Consider the following 16,969-nt stretch of genomic DNA (forward strand, 5'->3'; position numbering starts at 1 on the left):
ATCGTAATCACAAAGACCCTATATGTTGCACAAAAATATAACTTTTAGTACTGATTATTGAGCAACGTATGAATGGAATTCAAGAACAATGTGTCCTGTTTTAAACTATTACTGAAAAAGCATCCTCTGTAGAGGAAGAGGATATTTCTATATGGACCCCAGGAAGAATTATGCTTCAGTACCTCATAGAGATCCAAGTAAAGAAGCAAACAAAGAAAGAAATGATCAAAAAAACAAACACAGAATACAAATCACAGTATGCCAGAGGTAAATGAAAAGGTCACAAGAATGAGTAAAGGGTCAAGCTGACTTTTTATCAATTCAAGAGTAAGCGCAGGACAAGAATGACTCATGCAACAGAGGAATACAAAGAAAGAAGAAAAAGCTTCTTAATAACACACTTTATAGTTTTATGATACAAATGCATGAAAAAAAGTGGCAAATTGTTCTTTTAAACATAGACTATATATAAGACGTGGACATAGTCACCGTGACGTCACCCATTGGTTTGTGGACTGCTGTTTTGAAGCCTTGAGTTTGGCATTTTGGCTGTCCCCATCTTGGTTTTTGCCAATCGCCGTCTTCGTTTTTGCCCGTCGCCATCTTGGTAATTTGACACGAGAAGGTGGAGCTCAGTACAGCAGACCAAAAAGTGTTACAATTAACTTTCATGAACTAAATACACACTTTGAAAGGGTTCAATTTGTAAGACGAAAACACGGACAACTCCCAGACCGGACAACACTGTGGTAGCGACCTGTCAATCACGTGGTGGCCACGCCCTAATACATACCCTGCCTTATGGTCTATTTGACTCTAAATGGGACCATAATCTACTAAATGAACATCATGCTGTATTGAAGAAGACTTGAAACTAGCGATTGAGACCATAAACTCATGTTCATAATGTTTACTGAGGTAATAAATGAAGTGAGAAGTAGGGTCATTTTCTCATAGACTTCTATACAATCAGACTTTTTTTTGCAAGTTGCAAATACAAGTTTAAGGCACTTCCACATTGGCTTCACTTCTCAGAACTGGAGTTGCTCACTGATTTTGAACAGTATAATGCATATTTGTAATGTTTATTTATCTGACTCCTGACACATTTGTAGATTTAGCTTCATATTTAAATAATGGTGTATTCAGAATGTAAGGTCCACATGTGTGTGTGTGTGTGTGTGTGTGTGTGTGTGTGCTCCTCATGCTTTCTGCTGCTCTTTTTAACCCAATCATTGCACCTCCACCCGCCCACCCATCCATCAAACTATCGAGTGTGCGCACAACATCAACACCTCTAATAAGGGATCCATACGGAGAGAAGTAGAGACAGAGCCAAGCTCTTGTTATGGTGAGTACTGACTTCCCCCTCATTTATTTACTCACTGGTTCAATTGCAAACCCAGATGAGTCAGTCAAACATCACAGCCAGTGTGAATAGAACATATTTTGCCAAATCCGCAGGGTCCGACGTGTCTCGGGAGTTGGCTCAGGATCCTGAATCCTGATTCAAATGCAACCTCCCAACCTTCAGTCTGACTGGTTCCTGGCTCTTCTGTCTCCCGACACACAAGCTTTGACACGCTGTCTGCGTCTGCTGTCAGCCATCATCCATCAACCAACGGCACGACACCGGGTCAGACAGAACAGCAGGATGGAGCATCATGTCCACTCTGAGAAACAACCCATGGGAAACAAAAGCATCCATTACTTTGCATTATTATGATTTATACTGCTGTCACTATGCCATTTATTATTGCACTTACAGGTTTTTCAATATCTCTGCCCTGCTTCTACATTTGATAGTGACATGGCTAATCTGAAATTCATCTCACTGTTCTTCTCCTCAGTGTACATGCACGTATTGACGGCTAACACTGATTTAACAAAGTTACCAGGTTGATTCGAGTTGAGATAAAAATCTATCTTTCCACTGACTCCTTATGTAACGGGACCACCCTCCTTTAAAATGGAAGGTGATGAATTTGGCCGGTTAGTTTGGACGATGATGGATTCTGGCCTTGGTGTATAAGGAAAATTAACATTCAGAAATACCTCTGGGTGTTGTTTCATGTGAGCGTTTCCATGGCAACCACAGATTGAAAGGATGGCGAGAACACAGGATTGATTTCCACCCAGAACACCAGGAGTAGCATGACATTTTACAGAGTAGTCTGCATAGAAATGCAGTGCATTGGTGAATTATTAAAAGACAGCTTCAGGCCAACAGAATCAAAGACATATCCTCTGCTAACTTAAACCTGAAAGATTTCTCTGTAGAGTTCAACGGTACGATTGTAAGAGAAGCCATTCTTTGACTGTTTGACAACGATAATAAAGCGGATCAAATCAGGCTCCCCTAATGAATTCAGGCATATGACAACAGTCATCAGTTGTTTGTCTCCACTTAACATCCAATTAACATTAATGACAAGACAGCATAACTCTATGCTTCTGTTTTACAAATATTACATTCATTATATCTAATATGGATTCATTGTTGCAGAGATGCGCTCTCAGAAAATGCAGAATATTCTGCAGTGACATGAGGTGACTCTGTTTCTGAGCTGATAAAAGCAGAGTGAAATGTAACCATTGTAGCCTGTGTGAATAACAGCCTCAGTGTCGACAAGCAATCAAATAGCTGCTGTAATAAAAGTGTGACAAAACTACTGATGGAATCATTAACCTCAAGATGCAGCACCTCTAAAAGAATTACATGTTCTCAACTCAATTACGCTGGACAAACTTATTAATTAGACCTCTGCCGAGCTTTCAATATTGACGTTTTTACAGTAGAGATCAATTACATTGTGAATGAGATTTATATGCCGCATCTGGAGCTTGCTTCATTGGTCCCCTCTCAGTGCACAAAACTAATCACAGCTACAGCCTCAGAGGAAATGAGTGGTGTGAAGTGTTAACCTCATACACCTTGGCTCGTGATCACTGGAGCGTTTACATGAGCTGGAACCTGTTGTGCTCAGACTCGAGTGCCTGCGCTGTGCTGATGGATCAATCAGTCCAGCGGTGGAAGAAGTACTCGAACTTTTACGAAGTAAAATACAACAATTTAGAAATATCCAATTACAAAAGGGGTCCTGCATTCAAAGTAAAAGCACAGAAGTAGGTAAAAGTATCAAAAGTAAAAGTAGTCATTCTGCAGAAAAATGGCCCCTGTGACTGATTATTTTATATTATATTATTATTGTTAATACTGATGTATCAATATTAGGGCTGTCAATCAATTAAAATAGTTAATTGTGATTAATCGCAAATTAATCACATATTTTGTATCTGTTCAAAATGTACCTTTAAAGGAGATTTGTCAAGTATTTTATACTCTTATTAACATGGGAGTGGACAAATATGCTTGATGTATGCAAACGTATGAATATATTTATTATTAGAAATCAATTAACAACACAAAACAATGACAAATATTGTCCAGAAACCCTCACAGGTACTGCATTTAGCATACAAATATGATTAAATCATAACATGGCAATCTCAAGCCCAACAGGCATCAACAGCTGTCAGTGTGTCAGTGTGCTGAGTTGACTATGACTTGCCCCAAACTGCATGTGATTATCATAAAGTGAGCATGTCTGTAAAGGGGAGACTCGTGGGTACCCATAGAATGTTTTTTCATTCACATATCTTGAGGTCAGAGGTCAAGGGACCCCTTTAAAAATGGCCATGAAAGTTTTTTCCCGCCAAAATTTAGTGCAAGTTTGGAGAGTTAATTATCCTCCTTCACGACAAACTGGCATGGCATGGTTGGTACAAATGGATTCCTTAGGTTCGTAAGATTAGGATAGTTTCATATGATGCCAGTATCTTCATTCTAGCTTTAAAACTGAGTCGCTATAATCTAAAAATGTATTGTGTTAATACGTTAAAAAGAAATGAATGGCATTAAAACAAATTTGGGTTAACATGTTATTATCGCGTTAACTTTGACAGCACTAATCAATATATAAGTAGCATTTTACTGTTGTCACTGGTAACTAACTTTACATGGAGTTTACTCCAGTGGTTCCCAATCTATAGGTCGGAACCCCACTAAAGGGTCACATGATGAATATGGGGGGTCTTGAGATGATTAAAAGGGTGAGATCCTCTGGTTTAATCTTTAACTATGCATATATTTTATATGGTCGTCTATTTGTTTATGTAAAATTGTAATCTGAAAATGAACTAACTTTAGCTGTCAAATAAATGTAGAGGATTCAAAAGCACAGTATTTCTCTCTGAAGTGTAGTGGATTAAAAGTAGAAAAAGAAAGAAAGTAAAGTACAAGTACAAGTACAAGTACCTCAAAACTGTACTTAAAGGTGCTATTCATAACATTGATAACTTTCAGCCACTAGATGTCACACCTCGTTAGAAGTCTTCTTAGAAGTGGGAACCAAATGTCTTCCAAAGAGATAAACAAAACATTTATTTTGGACCCGCCAAATTTTTTAAATTGATTAATTCACAATCATAATATTTTTTTTAGGCAAAGCAATTCGGAACCTTTATGTACAGTAACTGAGTACCTAGTTACTTTCCACCAATGGCTAAGTAACATGTCATGTCATACAGTAGTCTCGGATTGTGCGTCTTTAAATTAACCAGTCTCTCTCTTTGCTGCCAGTATGGATAAAACAACAATTATTATTATGCACACAGAGCAGAACAGGTAGTTAGTGTGTTCAGTATGCGGGGGAGTGTGCCACTTTGCCACTGGGAAAAGAAGTATTGACCGATTCATCCACAGCCATGCCAGCACAGTGTCATGTTCTGGCTGTGCCAGTCTCTTGTTATTATTTACTTTTGTGATTTTGGATTTGGTGTCTTCTATATTATTCCGGTGTTTCCTGTTTTATTTTGGTAATTCACTCCTCCTGTGTCTTGTCTGGTTTTACTTCCCTCCTTTGTTTGTTTTCCCGCCTTTTGTTGATTGTCTGCCCCGCCCTGATTTGTTTCACCTGTGTGTAATCATGTCTTGTATTTAAGCCTGTGTGTTCCCCTCTGCCCTTGTCGGTTCGTTTGTCTCTCCAGCCCCGTCTACCTTGTCCTCTGTGTTCCTTGTTTCCTCCTGCTCTGATCCTGGTGTTCCTCGTGTTTCCCTGGTTTGTGATTTTTTGGTTTTGGTCCTCTGTTTGGTTTTTGTTGTTTGTTTCTATTTGTTCTTTTGGTACTTGGTTCCCCTCCGTGCCTTTTGTTGTTTTGGATTTTTCAGCTCTATTAAAGCTCGCTTTTATTTCTAACAACCTGTCCTGCCTGTTACTCTGCGATTGGGTCAACTTTGTAAACTCACCATACGACACACAGATCTGAGGACTTTACCTTGTGTATGTACCACTCTGAGTCAGAGTGGTATTTAGGCTATTGGGTGCCTTTGTTTCTTTCCTAAATCCTCTTAGTCCTGCTGCATGATTCCAAACTTTATCATTTCAGCAAATGCGTCACTTTCAATGAAAAGCTGAAGCTCTTACTGTATTCACGCGCCGCCATTCAAATGATGTGGGAAGCCTTCAAGGTTGCATCCGCAGGTTGAATCATTACTCATCCTACACAAAGTAGGTGACGTTACACTGAAAAGACGGAACAAGCTGTTGCTGAAGTACTTATTCATGAAAAGAGATGACTTTGGGAGGATTACGAGAATGGAAACAAAGATGCTTACATAATAGCTGAATGTGAAAGAAAATATTCAGTGACTGACTACAGTCAGATATCAATGGTTCACAACAGATCATTGTTTTACTATCCTTCTAGAAGTGGATGCATTGGATGTGGATGAAATATTGTTTCAGATAGACATGCTACAGATTGCCTCATAAATAGTAAGGCTCATTTTGCCTCGTGAAAGATCATATCTGACGTTTGGTTTGTTCACAGCTTTGGTCCAGAGTAAAACATCTCAACAACCACTGGATGGAGACGTTCATGTTGGATGAATCCTAATAACTTCGGTGAAGCCTTGACTTTTCCTCCAGTGGCACCACGAGGTTCATATTTGTGGTTTAGAGTCAGATGTTTCAAGAACTATTGGATGCATTGCCATGAGAATTGGTACAGACATTCATGCCCAAGGATGAATTGTAACAACTTTGGTATATTTTAGTCTTGTTATAATCGCAAAGTTTATGGATTAGATTACCTGTTTATGTGAAAGCTAAACCAAAAAGGATGGTTTTCAGTATATTGTTAAATGAACATAGTATTGGAGCAAATCTCTCATCAGTAGGCACAGGTGCACAAACACAGACAGCTTTGCAGGGAGCTCTGGAACTATGAGTCAGAGGAGAAACAAAATGGAAAAGCAAGCACTAATTTAGCCTCATCAGCAGACTCATCACAGCAGCAAAATCAGCTTTGATTGCAGACAGAAATATTGAATTGGAAAAATACCACCATGGGTCAGTCCAGAGCTCAGCTACATACTGTATATCATTATCCCCTGGTTGCCATGGAAACCAATGCAGATAATGTCGTGTGTGCACTTAATGTTGAGGACGACAGATTTGGGGTGTGATTCCACTGGGGTTGTTTTTCACTGTGCCAGTTACAAAAACAGAAGCATGTGAGGCTGAGCAGAGCAGACATCTTCTTCAAAGAGTGTTTTGCTTTTTTGTGAAGGAGCCTGACGTTGACAATATTTCAACTTTTCAGAATTTTGGCAGTGCCGCTTTTCTGAAAACTGACAGTTTAGAGGTATCAGATGGTATTAGTGACATTGTCCTCACTCCATGGTGATCAGACTGAGCAGTGAAGCAGGAGAAAATCCACCATCGACCTGATCTACGGACAGCGTTGGCCATTAGATTATAGGATTATTGATGAGTGTACAAACTGTACTACAGAGCATTATCTCCTCTTGCTGCAATAAAACAGTAATTTCCAGCACTGTCCACTTCCAATACGAGCGTTTTTCTTCATACTGCAAACACGATTACTGTTATTAGTTCAAGCATCCAGCTCCAAATTCAAGTCCACTCTATGTGTGATCCAGACTTAGTGTGATATAAAGCCAGGACTAGGGTTTGTTAGCAGTGCTTTTTCAAAAGGCCTTTATTAGAAAACAGACAGTCGTGGGTTAAGCCTGCTGTCACTTCAGGTATGAAAGTTTTTTGTTTTGACCCCAATCGAAAATATCACACTGATGTTGAACGAAGACTGCGTGGCTTCATGGAGAATCCTTCAGTGAATCAAGGAAGCATTCATTAGTCACAGAAACACCACTTCAAACAAAACATCATCAAAATGGACCACTCACAATGCCATGGAAAAATGATTGCTTCAGCATGACTGGAAGAAACAAGAACAATAAGGAAAGTAAGGAGAATCACAATTAGCTTGGATTCAAAGCAGACAACCACCTTCATCATTGGAGAAGAGGCCATGTGAGTGCTAAAATACTGTTATATGGATATAATATTGAACACATTTTACTTTTTGTTGTGTAAATCATAACTTCTCAGCCTCAGAGCTGCTTTCCCTGGTAGCTTTTTCAGACATCTGCGGCTGCTGAGAACATCGTGAACCCACAAACAGCTCTGAAACCATTGAAATCTGCCCTTGGACTCAGACATAAGAACACAATGTACCTATAAGGCTTTATGATACCGTCTATATTCACAAATGGGAAATGCTCCAACCCAGCACACCACAGCTTCAGCTGTATGATTGAAAACAATATTCTGATTAATTATTAAAACCAGACTGACTGAATAAATGCTGCTTGCTAAAATTAAATGTTCATGTGTGTAATTACTATTATTACTATCATTATTAATTATGGATGCAAGCAAGAATCATTTGAACAAAACATACAATTCCTCTTGTAACAGTCAAGCAACAGGTGTACAACTTTTGTATGTGAAATATTTCATTGTCATATTCTACATTGTCAATTATATATATATATTTGTTATATATATATATGTATATATAACTTTGTATTTCCGGTTCCAATGTTTGTTAATACAGTAGCTGACAGGAAGTAAACTTGGACCAAAGCGGTTGCCCTAGCAACAGAACAGCAATAAAAAGGCATATGGTGAAGTCGCGCTTCTATTGGTTGGGTGGCATCAGCTGTTTGCAATGCTTCAAGGTGATTGGCTCATTCACAGTACTGGTAACGTCCAATCACGTTCACTCAGGTGTGCATGGCGGACATTTTTAAACCTGTCACATATCACTCACTACTGTTGCTGTAATGTCCAGAGAGATCATGTCTAGGATATAGGTCCTATTGGCAGATATTGAAATAGTTTTGGTGGTTTTCTATTACCTCATGCTATTTAGTGGATTACTAGAACACTTTACTCAAACTTTGATTTATGGTTATTCATATCATAATGGAGCCTATAGGCTAATAGAGCTGCAATGATTAATCTATTAGTTGTCAGCTATTAAATTAATAGCCAACTATTTTGATAATCAATAAATTGTTTTAAGTATTTTTTTAAGTAAAAAAAATATATATTATTTTTAATTATAATAATTAAAAATAATAATAAACTGATTCCAGCTTCTTAAATGTGAATATTTTCTGGTTTCTTTACTCCTCTATGACAGTAAACTGAATATCTTTGAGTTGTGGACAAAACAAGACGTTCGAGGACGACATCTTCGGCTTTGGGAAACACTGATTGTCATTTTCCACCATTTTTTTTTATATTTTATAGACCAAACAACTAATCAAATAATTGAGAAAATAATTGACAGATTAATCAACAATGTAAATAATCATTAGTTGCAGCCCTAGTCTATAAAGGAAGTGTGTTATTTTGTCTTAACTTCCTGTCCACACCAGAAGTGGGAATATGTTGCCACGTGTGGATTGACATCTGCTGTATGTGATCACCTTGCGCCTATATGTGAGCAAATATCTGACCAGTTTTATAATGTGTATATATAATGTATGTATGTTTAATAATGTACAGCATGAAGGACTGCCAGAGATGAGAGGAAATTAGACTTGTTTTCTACAGCTCCCTACCCACACAGCACCAGGAGCAGCTGGTCATCTTACCGTTCTAATAGTCATGTGACCGGTCAGCGTGTCCGTATTTGTATTTATAAGTTATTATGAATCATATAAGTCTGTCGGGGTTCGCTCTCTCAGCAGAATCCTTGTCGTTGCCCGGATTCATCAAACAGACTTTTCTGCCAAAATATTCTATAAATGGTCAGTTCCTGAAGTCTCTCACTGAAATGGGCTCTTCTCCAGATTTCTAGAAAGCTCATTTTGTTCACTTTACTTGATGGTTGTGATGATTTATTGATGAATAATTTAACAGGATGTTTTTCCATGGACCTTCGCAAAACACTTGATAACAGCCTGTAAGTTCTTCTTGTCTGACTGCCAGACTAATGCCGCATCATGAAAGGAAAAAAAATACTTTAGTTTGACATAACTTGGTGCATAAAATGGGTAGAAGGTTTTTGTAGAAAACTCGTTTTAGGGGTGATGTAGGTAAATATATCAACCACTACTGAATGCATCGCTATGACATTTTGTAATGTGTACATTCATGGCTCCCAGAGGATGTATCCTTTGGTGATCCCCTGACTTTTCGTAGCGCCAACATGAGGTTGACATTTGTGATATTGAGTGAAATGTCTGTACAACTATTGGATGGATTACCATGGATTTTCCCCTCAGGATGTTTTTTAATCCCTTTTCATCTAGCGCCATCATCAGGTCAAAAATGTATTTTGGTTTAGGACCTAAGCTAATGACATTTCCATCAGCTTCAGTCGTACTTTGTATTTAGAGCTAATAAGCAAATGTAAGCATGCTGCACAGTAAACTAGGAGGACGATCGTGGTAAATATGGCTACGTTCCATATCGCATACTTTTTCTTTTTACTTTTAGTACGTACTGCAGCTGCCCTTACAAAATAGGTATACGTTGCATGCATGTACGCATACAGTTGGGATTTAAGGCAACTACTTTGTTGAAGATTGTGGGTCAGAATAGCCAGAAAAGCATGCTAGTTGGCATACTACAAAATGGACAACCTGGTATTTTTGGCATTTGACATATGTATTGGGACATACTAAATATATTTTCTGGCATACTAAATAGTATGGGTATTGGAATGCACAGTATAGCTGCTAAACATCAACATGTCAGCGTTGCCATGGTGTGCATGTGCGCATGCTGATGTTAGCATTTAGTTCAAGCACAGCTATGTACAGCTGCAGGGTCACTAACATGGCTGCAGACTCTTCGTCTTGTTTTCTAATGTGCCACTGAGAATCAGCTCTTCTTTTGAATTCACAGTCGTGCATTTAACACAACACTTTAGTTTTTTTGCTCTTTGACACCTGCGGGTTGAAATGGTTGCTGGACAGAGGTCTTAATGCTCGGCTGCACCCTCTGTCGATGGAAGACATGCCTCACCCCTGGGTGCCATGCCATTGCTTCAATAAATCCGAGGTGATGAATCCACTGTGGGACTGAATAGTGAAACATGGAAAACATGCCAAGGTCTGTTGAAGCTGTTTCTTTGTAATAATAGAATATTTACTTACTATTATTATTTTCTATGAAGAACACGCATAACTTGCTGAAATAATCTACCTTGTGATATTAATGCCTCGCCCCTGACTGACCTGAACCAGCATCATATTATTGATCGTGGTGCAGGCGCTCCCCTGTGTCCTTGGGCTTGTTGAAGTATGAATCTGGTGAGAAATGAGGAGCAGAGATAATTACAAGCAGCAGCACGGAGCCAGAGTACTAAAGAATGACAATTTGATTAATTGAAGCTGAAGTGGGAAAAATAGGCAGCACTCAGAGATGCCATAACAGAGTTTCAGTCTTCTCTTGATGTTCATCCACATCCTCAGACTCGACATTACCAGGAACGTTGTATGACCCAACTGGAGAAGAAAATTACCTTTTGACAAATTAGCTCAACTTTGAACATTAGAATCTTAACTTAATCTTAACTGATACAACCCTGAATGACAAAATAGTTTGAACGGTGTTGTGTCTTCATATTTGGCTGTATATTGCATATTTTATGTCACTTTAATACAATTCCTATTATAAATTAAACCTTTTGACTTTCTCATTTCACAATATGGTAACGCATTCTATGACGCCCATGTCTACAATAAGAAAATGACCCTACTTCTCACTTGATTTATTACCTCAGTGAACATTGTAAACATGAGTTTATGGTCTCAATCGCTAGTGTCTAGTTTTCTTCAATACAGCATGATGTTCATTTAGTAAATTATGGTCCCATTTATAGTCAAATAGACCATAAAGCAGGGGATGCTTAAGGGTGTGGCTACCTTGTGATTGACAGGTTGCTACCGGTCTGGTCTTGGAGTTGTCTCTGTTTTCAGTTCATGAAAGGTAATATTAATATTTTGGTGGCCTAAAAATGTGTTATTCAGCGTTCAGTTGTACTTAGCTCCACCCTTTCGTGTAATTTCTGGTTGTAAATAACCAAGATGTCGACGGCCACAATGCCGAGGCTTCAAAACGACAGTCCACAAACCAATGGGTGACAGCACGGTGACTACGTCCACTTCTTATATACAGTCTACGGTTGGTAGTTGTTAGAGCTGTGTTAGCAGTGAGTTGTTTGATGCAAGTGGTTGCTGATTGGTCTGTTCAATGTATTTATTTCCACCAACATCAGTTTGGGGAACGCATCATTTTTATGTATCAATAGTTTGCATCAATCAATCTTCATTGCATTCAAACTGGCATGAGTTGTGGAGTTCTGAGGGTGACCTCAGCTCCCTTTACTCATCTGTACAGTTCCTCTCACTTTGTGAAAAGGTATATTACATCAATCAGTCCAATCTCATGGCCCATTTACTTGAGCACCATGTACTCCAGTGTGTGTGTGTATGTATTTTAGCGTACAATGAGTTTTCACTGTGTCCCATACTCTGACCCGCTTCGTACTTGTACACCACTCATCTGTTCAATGACATTGAGAATAAAAAACAGCATTACACTCCAGTCTGTCCCACTTTCACACCCCAATGAGTGTCAAGTATACTTAATACTTTGAATAAAATCATACCCACTGAGTTTTAAGAGCTCTTACTGTCAGCCTCTGGCTTCCTGTGTTTTAAATGGCTCTAATTAATATCTTTTTCCGCTGTGATTTTATCAGATTTTCATCCATAATAATATCCAAAGACATAAACGACACTATTGGTCTAAGAATAGGAGCAGTAAATATTTTAAATTCACTATGCACAGTACAGCATGTGGTATGAACTGCATGCACAATAAAATAATTGTTTTCTGTGTGCTGCTGATAACACAGCAGTGTTTTCTTCTGTACTGCAGCTAGAGTATAGTGGGAAAATAATGACTAACCAGCAGTGCCAAGTAATAAGTACGGTGGTGCCAATGGTGTCAGCTGTGTGGGGTTTATGGCCTATTAGTGCCAGACCAGCTCTGGTGCTGGTGCTGCTGGTGAACCAGTTGGACATGTCAAGTCAAGATGATACATGTTTTTAGTTGATGAGTTTCTCCATATTCACTCACCATAACGTCAGCTAAAGTGACCACCATTGTTACCATAGCAGTCAATTCTGTAAAAAAAAAAAAAAACAGCTTGTGAAAATGTGACTTTTAGTTGTTTCTGATGCTGTTAGACCACATCCAACTTTTCCATCAGCAGTGACACAACAAGGGCACGATGTTGGTCCACTCTGCTGTTCTCCTGCTGTGATGTGAAATGACTTTTGTGATAACCAGGAAGTTGGAGCCTGTTAGAGCTCTGTGCTTTTCCTCCACAGCCCTCCAGGTCATAAATCTCCAGCTGGGAAACGTGAATTTCCCTCGGGATCAATAAAGTTACTCTATCTATCTATCTATCTATCTATCTAACACATCTCCACCTCAGACATCTGAACAATCACAGTTTTTACAGAAACGTGGATAACTAATGAACCATTGGGGCCTTCAAACTAGGGCTGCACAATTAATCGAATATTAATCGCAATTTTGACTTCCCACAATTAAATGAACATGATCGACTGCGATATTGATGTTTAAAAGGTGTGCACCGCTCATAGAAAAACTCTCCTGCATATCAACTGTCCTAAATGTGCCAGAGGTCAATGACGATGTAGGCAACCCACCCGACCCGTCTTGAAACACTGAGCCTGTCTCGTTCACCATCCTTTGTCTGTATGACCTTTTTGCCGTGTCATCACCATTCATATCTATACAACCAATGTGTCTTTATGATTGAATTGTTTACAAGACCACAACGTTGTTCATAGATCTAGCCTCTTAATTTGGCTCTCAAAGTGAACCAGATTGATGCATTTAACTTTAAAATGTAGCTACAACATTCAGGGTGAATATTCCTGTATATTTTCATATGGTAATATATATTGAGGAAGAAAAAAATTGTCAGTTCTTTCCAACATCGTGCTGCCCTAATTTGTACATTAGCAGGAATGTAGCACAACACGGAAGAGAAAGCAGTTCTCTGTTTATTTAAATATTAAAATGCAATAAAAATATTTTGTAGCTAAATCAATGAATAATCGTGATAAATAATCGTGATCTCAATATTTATCAATATAATCGTGATTACCATTTTGTCCATAATCGTACAGCCCTACCTCAAACTCTACATAATATGAGCCTTTATAAACTAATATTGTTTTGTGATATAGGGCTGCAACTACCGATTATTTTCATTGTTGATTAATCTTTTGAGTATTTTCTCTATTAATCAATTAATTGTTTGGTCTATAAAATGATGAAAAATGTTGATCAGTGTTTCCTAGAGCCCAAGATGACGTCCTCAAATGTCTTGTTTTGTCCTCAACTCAAAGATATTCAGTTTACTGACATAGAGGAGTAAAGAAACCAGAAATATTCACATTTAAGAAGCTGGAGTCAGAGAATTTTGACTTTTTTTTTCTTAAAAAAAATACTCAAACTGATTAATTGATTATCAAATTAGTTGGTGATTAATTTAATGGTTGACAACTGTGTGAATAATCATTGCAGCTCTAATTATAATATATTAATTCTGAGTCACAATCTGGTCTAAGATTATTATCTTTCTACTATAAAGCAAGGACGTGTGTGTAATAAATCAAAACATTGAACAATACAGTGTTCAGTGTTTTATTGGCTTATTTTCAATATGCTAATAAAATCCTTTCCACTTTAATAAAATTACAAACCTTTGCTTTTGCAAACTGTTATTTATGAGAACAAGAACCATTCAGTTATTTGTTGACAGAAGAAACTTAACTCTTCTATCAAAACAGCCAACACAAGGTCATAATGTGGAACTACTGTGAAGACATTCACCGGTCTCGTGGCCACGTTCCTTTTTGTCCCCACAGAAGTGAATCATCGCAGCTCATAAATAGAAACAAAATCCTCCTGGTTTGACAAAGCAACAGTCAGTCAGAAAGCCTTGAAACAAATCCAAATGACTCAAAGGAGATCATGTACGCATTCATCGATGAGATTACCAAGATACTCATTTGGCTGGCTGAGTGGATGCTGTTGTGTCCCAGCAGGGATCAGGTGCATCAAGTTTATGCCTCACCGAGCTTCATCGTCACCACCTCTGAAATCCTCAGAGACAAGAGGCAACACGGGCGAAAAGCACTGGTCTTAAAACGTGTCTGAGGCACAATGTTTTCTTCACCCAGAGAAATGACCTTTCAACAATCACAGCACAGATTTCTATTTTTAAGTGTTGTGCTCTATTTTGATCTTCAGTCTCTATAAACCCTTTTCACTTAGAATTTCACTCAGCCTCAGAGCTGGATCGGTCTGCTTTTCTGGCAATAATGGCTCAATATCAACTACTTGGACTAATGTGAGAGCTCTGTGTGCTTTATATAACGCATAATTGTAATAATCCACTTGAATAACTTTGGTAATGTCACAATAACCAGCCAGCTTTGAGCAGAATCAGTCTTTCTCTGCATTTCTAACACGTTTTTAATATTGAAGGTGGCAGATTTCTTCCTTTTTTTATACAATTGTGAAACCTGTTTTCACAAAAAAATAACAATAATAATAACTTGTATATATTGTAGCTTTTAAAAACAGAGTTTACAAAGTGCTTTGACAGACAAAGTAAAGCAAAACAGGATACAAGGCAAGATAACAGAAAGCCAAAAGACTAAACTAAGGTAACTTTTAAACACAGATAAAACAGCACAATAGATAAAACAATAAAAAAAACATAAATTAAATAAATACAAATAAAAAGAAAACAGCAATAAAACAATACAAAAGATGATAAAAAAGGCTGCATCTTCACCAGTGTGTTGTTTAAACATCCGATTTCTACATTTAACTTGAAGTAATTGGTGCTCTTCTCTTTAGTGACTGATACTTAGAGCCTCTCCTGAGTTATTACTAAGTAGTGTTTTCAGATGTTTGTATTACTGTGCAGTATGTTGACCTCCACTGGTGAAAATTGGAAGTAATTGTAATGAAATATGAAAAAAAAAAAAATAGTATCAGCTAAAAGGGAATGTTAATCAACATCTCCCAGAACCAGTGATAAACATGAGCAGATTGGGTTTAAATATGTGTCTTCTTTGTACATAACGAATATAAATAAGAGCTCCTAATCCAATGTAGAACTTTTAGTACTCACAGCACTTTGAAGAAAATGACTTTCCTCATGAAAATGCAAATTTATGCAGCAAGATGCTGCAATTGATCAAGTCATGCATGATTTTGTTCAATATAAAGGCTTGCTTTGAATACTTTTACAGAATATTAAAGAACCAAATGTCACTTCACAATGTCAGCGGTGAATACTTATAGATATATTCTGACTAAGTGTGTTTATAATAGTTATCACAGAGGTAGCTGCATCACTGGCATCTCATAATGGTAATTGGGTATTTTGTGACTCATGCAAACTGCAGCAGGTTGAAGAGGTCGGTTCAGCCGTGCTTATTAAATATTATTATGTAAATGGCTTGGGACCGTTTTTAGGCTGCTTTCCAACGCAGCATTTCAACTGCTGGCTTTGTTGGTGACATCAAAGACCTCGATGATGTGTCTCCTCATCATGTAAACGGAAGCAAAGGCAAAAATATTGGAAAAAAAGGACCAGTCACCTGATTTTTACATGACATGTTTAATCTCTGTAAGAACAATAAGTAGAAAAATAACAGCAAACAAACAGCTGTGAAGTAAAACATCAAGCCTGTTATGAAAGATGAAATATGAAGTATTGCTGCCCTCTGCTGTACAAACCCTGAATGACTCACACACTGCAACAAGTACATTTTCAATTAAGAAAATATACACAAATGTTCCCATAATAAATATTCAAATTGCTTGTTTTGTCCGTCCAATACTCAAAAATATTCTATTTACAATTCTATAAAACATAGCAAAAGTGGCAGATCTTCAAATTTCAGAAGTCTGAACCAAACAATGTTGGTTGATAAATGACTTAAATGATTAAATTGATTACCAAAGTTGTTGCAGAATTTAACCGACTAATCGGTTAAATTGTTTAAGCTTCAGTCGCAAGAAAGAGCAAACTTGTAAAGATATTAATAATCTGTAAATATGTAGTGAACTAACTTCATCTAACCGTCGTTTGTAAATAATAATCCACATTGGAGCATAAAAATTAAATTAGAAAATCCTATTTATCTGCTTAAAGCTGTCAAAGTTGCTCCCTCTCATGTAAAAATACAGAAATCCGTTTTAAACTGTCAAGGGTATTGTGTTTTAATCCAGTGGTTCCCAAAGTGGGGTCCGGGGACCCCCAGGGATCCTTGAAGGAGTTCAAGGGGGTCTCCAGCAAAAAGGGGAATCGTTTAATTTCACAATAATTCCATTAGTAAGTATGTATTGTAATGGATGTCAATTTTGGTCATGGGTTTCATACACTTTCTGTAATAAAACATAAAAAAAGCAAAAATCCTATCAGATGGGGGACCCTGGGACAAAATCTTATCAAATGG

At 37.8% G+C, this 16,969-nt stretch overlaps 1 long non-coding RNA gene across 1 annotated transcript; it reads right to left on the reverse strand.

The window, feature by feature from the left end:
• Window positions 1-1,341: 1,341 nt before the first annotated feature.
• LOC119502210 lies at window positions 1,342-2,002 on the reverse strand. The gene is made up of 2 exons (XR_005210022.1): window positions 1,767-2,002; window positions 1,342-1,673 (listed from the first exon to the last, which is right to left on the reverse strand). It is a non-coding gene; the product is annotated as an uncharacterized LOC119502210 (long non-coding RNA).
• Between the last annotated feature and the right edge of the window lie 14,967 nt (window positions 2,003-16,969).

This window comes from Sebastes umbrosus, chromosome 14 (genome assembly GCF_015220745.1).
Source record: "Sebastes umbrosus isolate fSebUmb1 chromosome 14, fSebUmb1.pri, whole genome shotgun sequence".
Lineage (NCBI taxonomy): Eukaryota > Metazoa > Chordata > Actinopteri > Perciformes > Sebastidae > Sebastes > Sebastes umbrosus.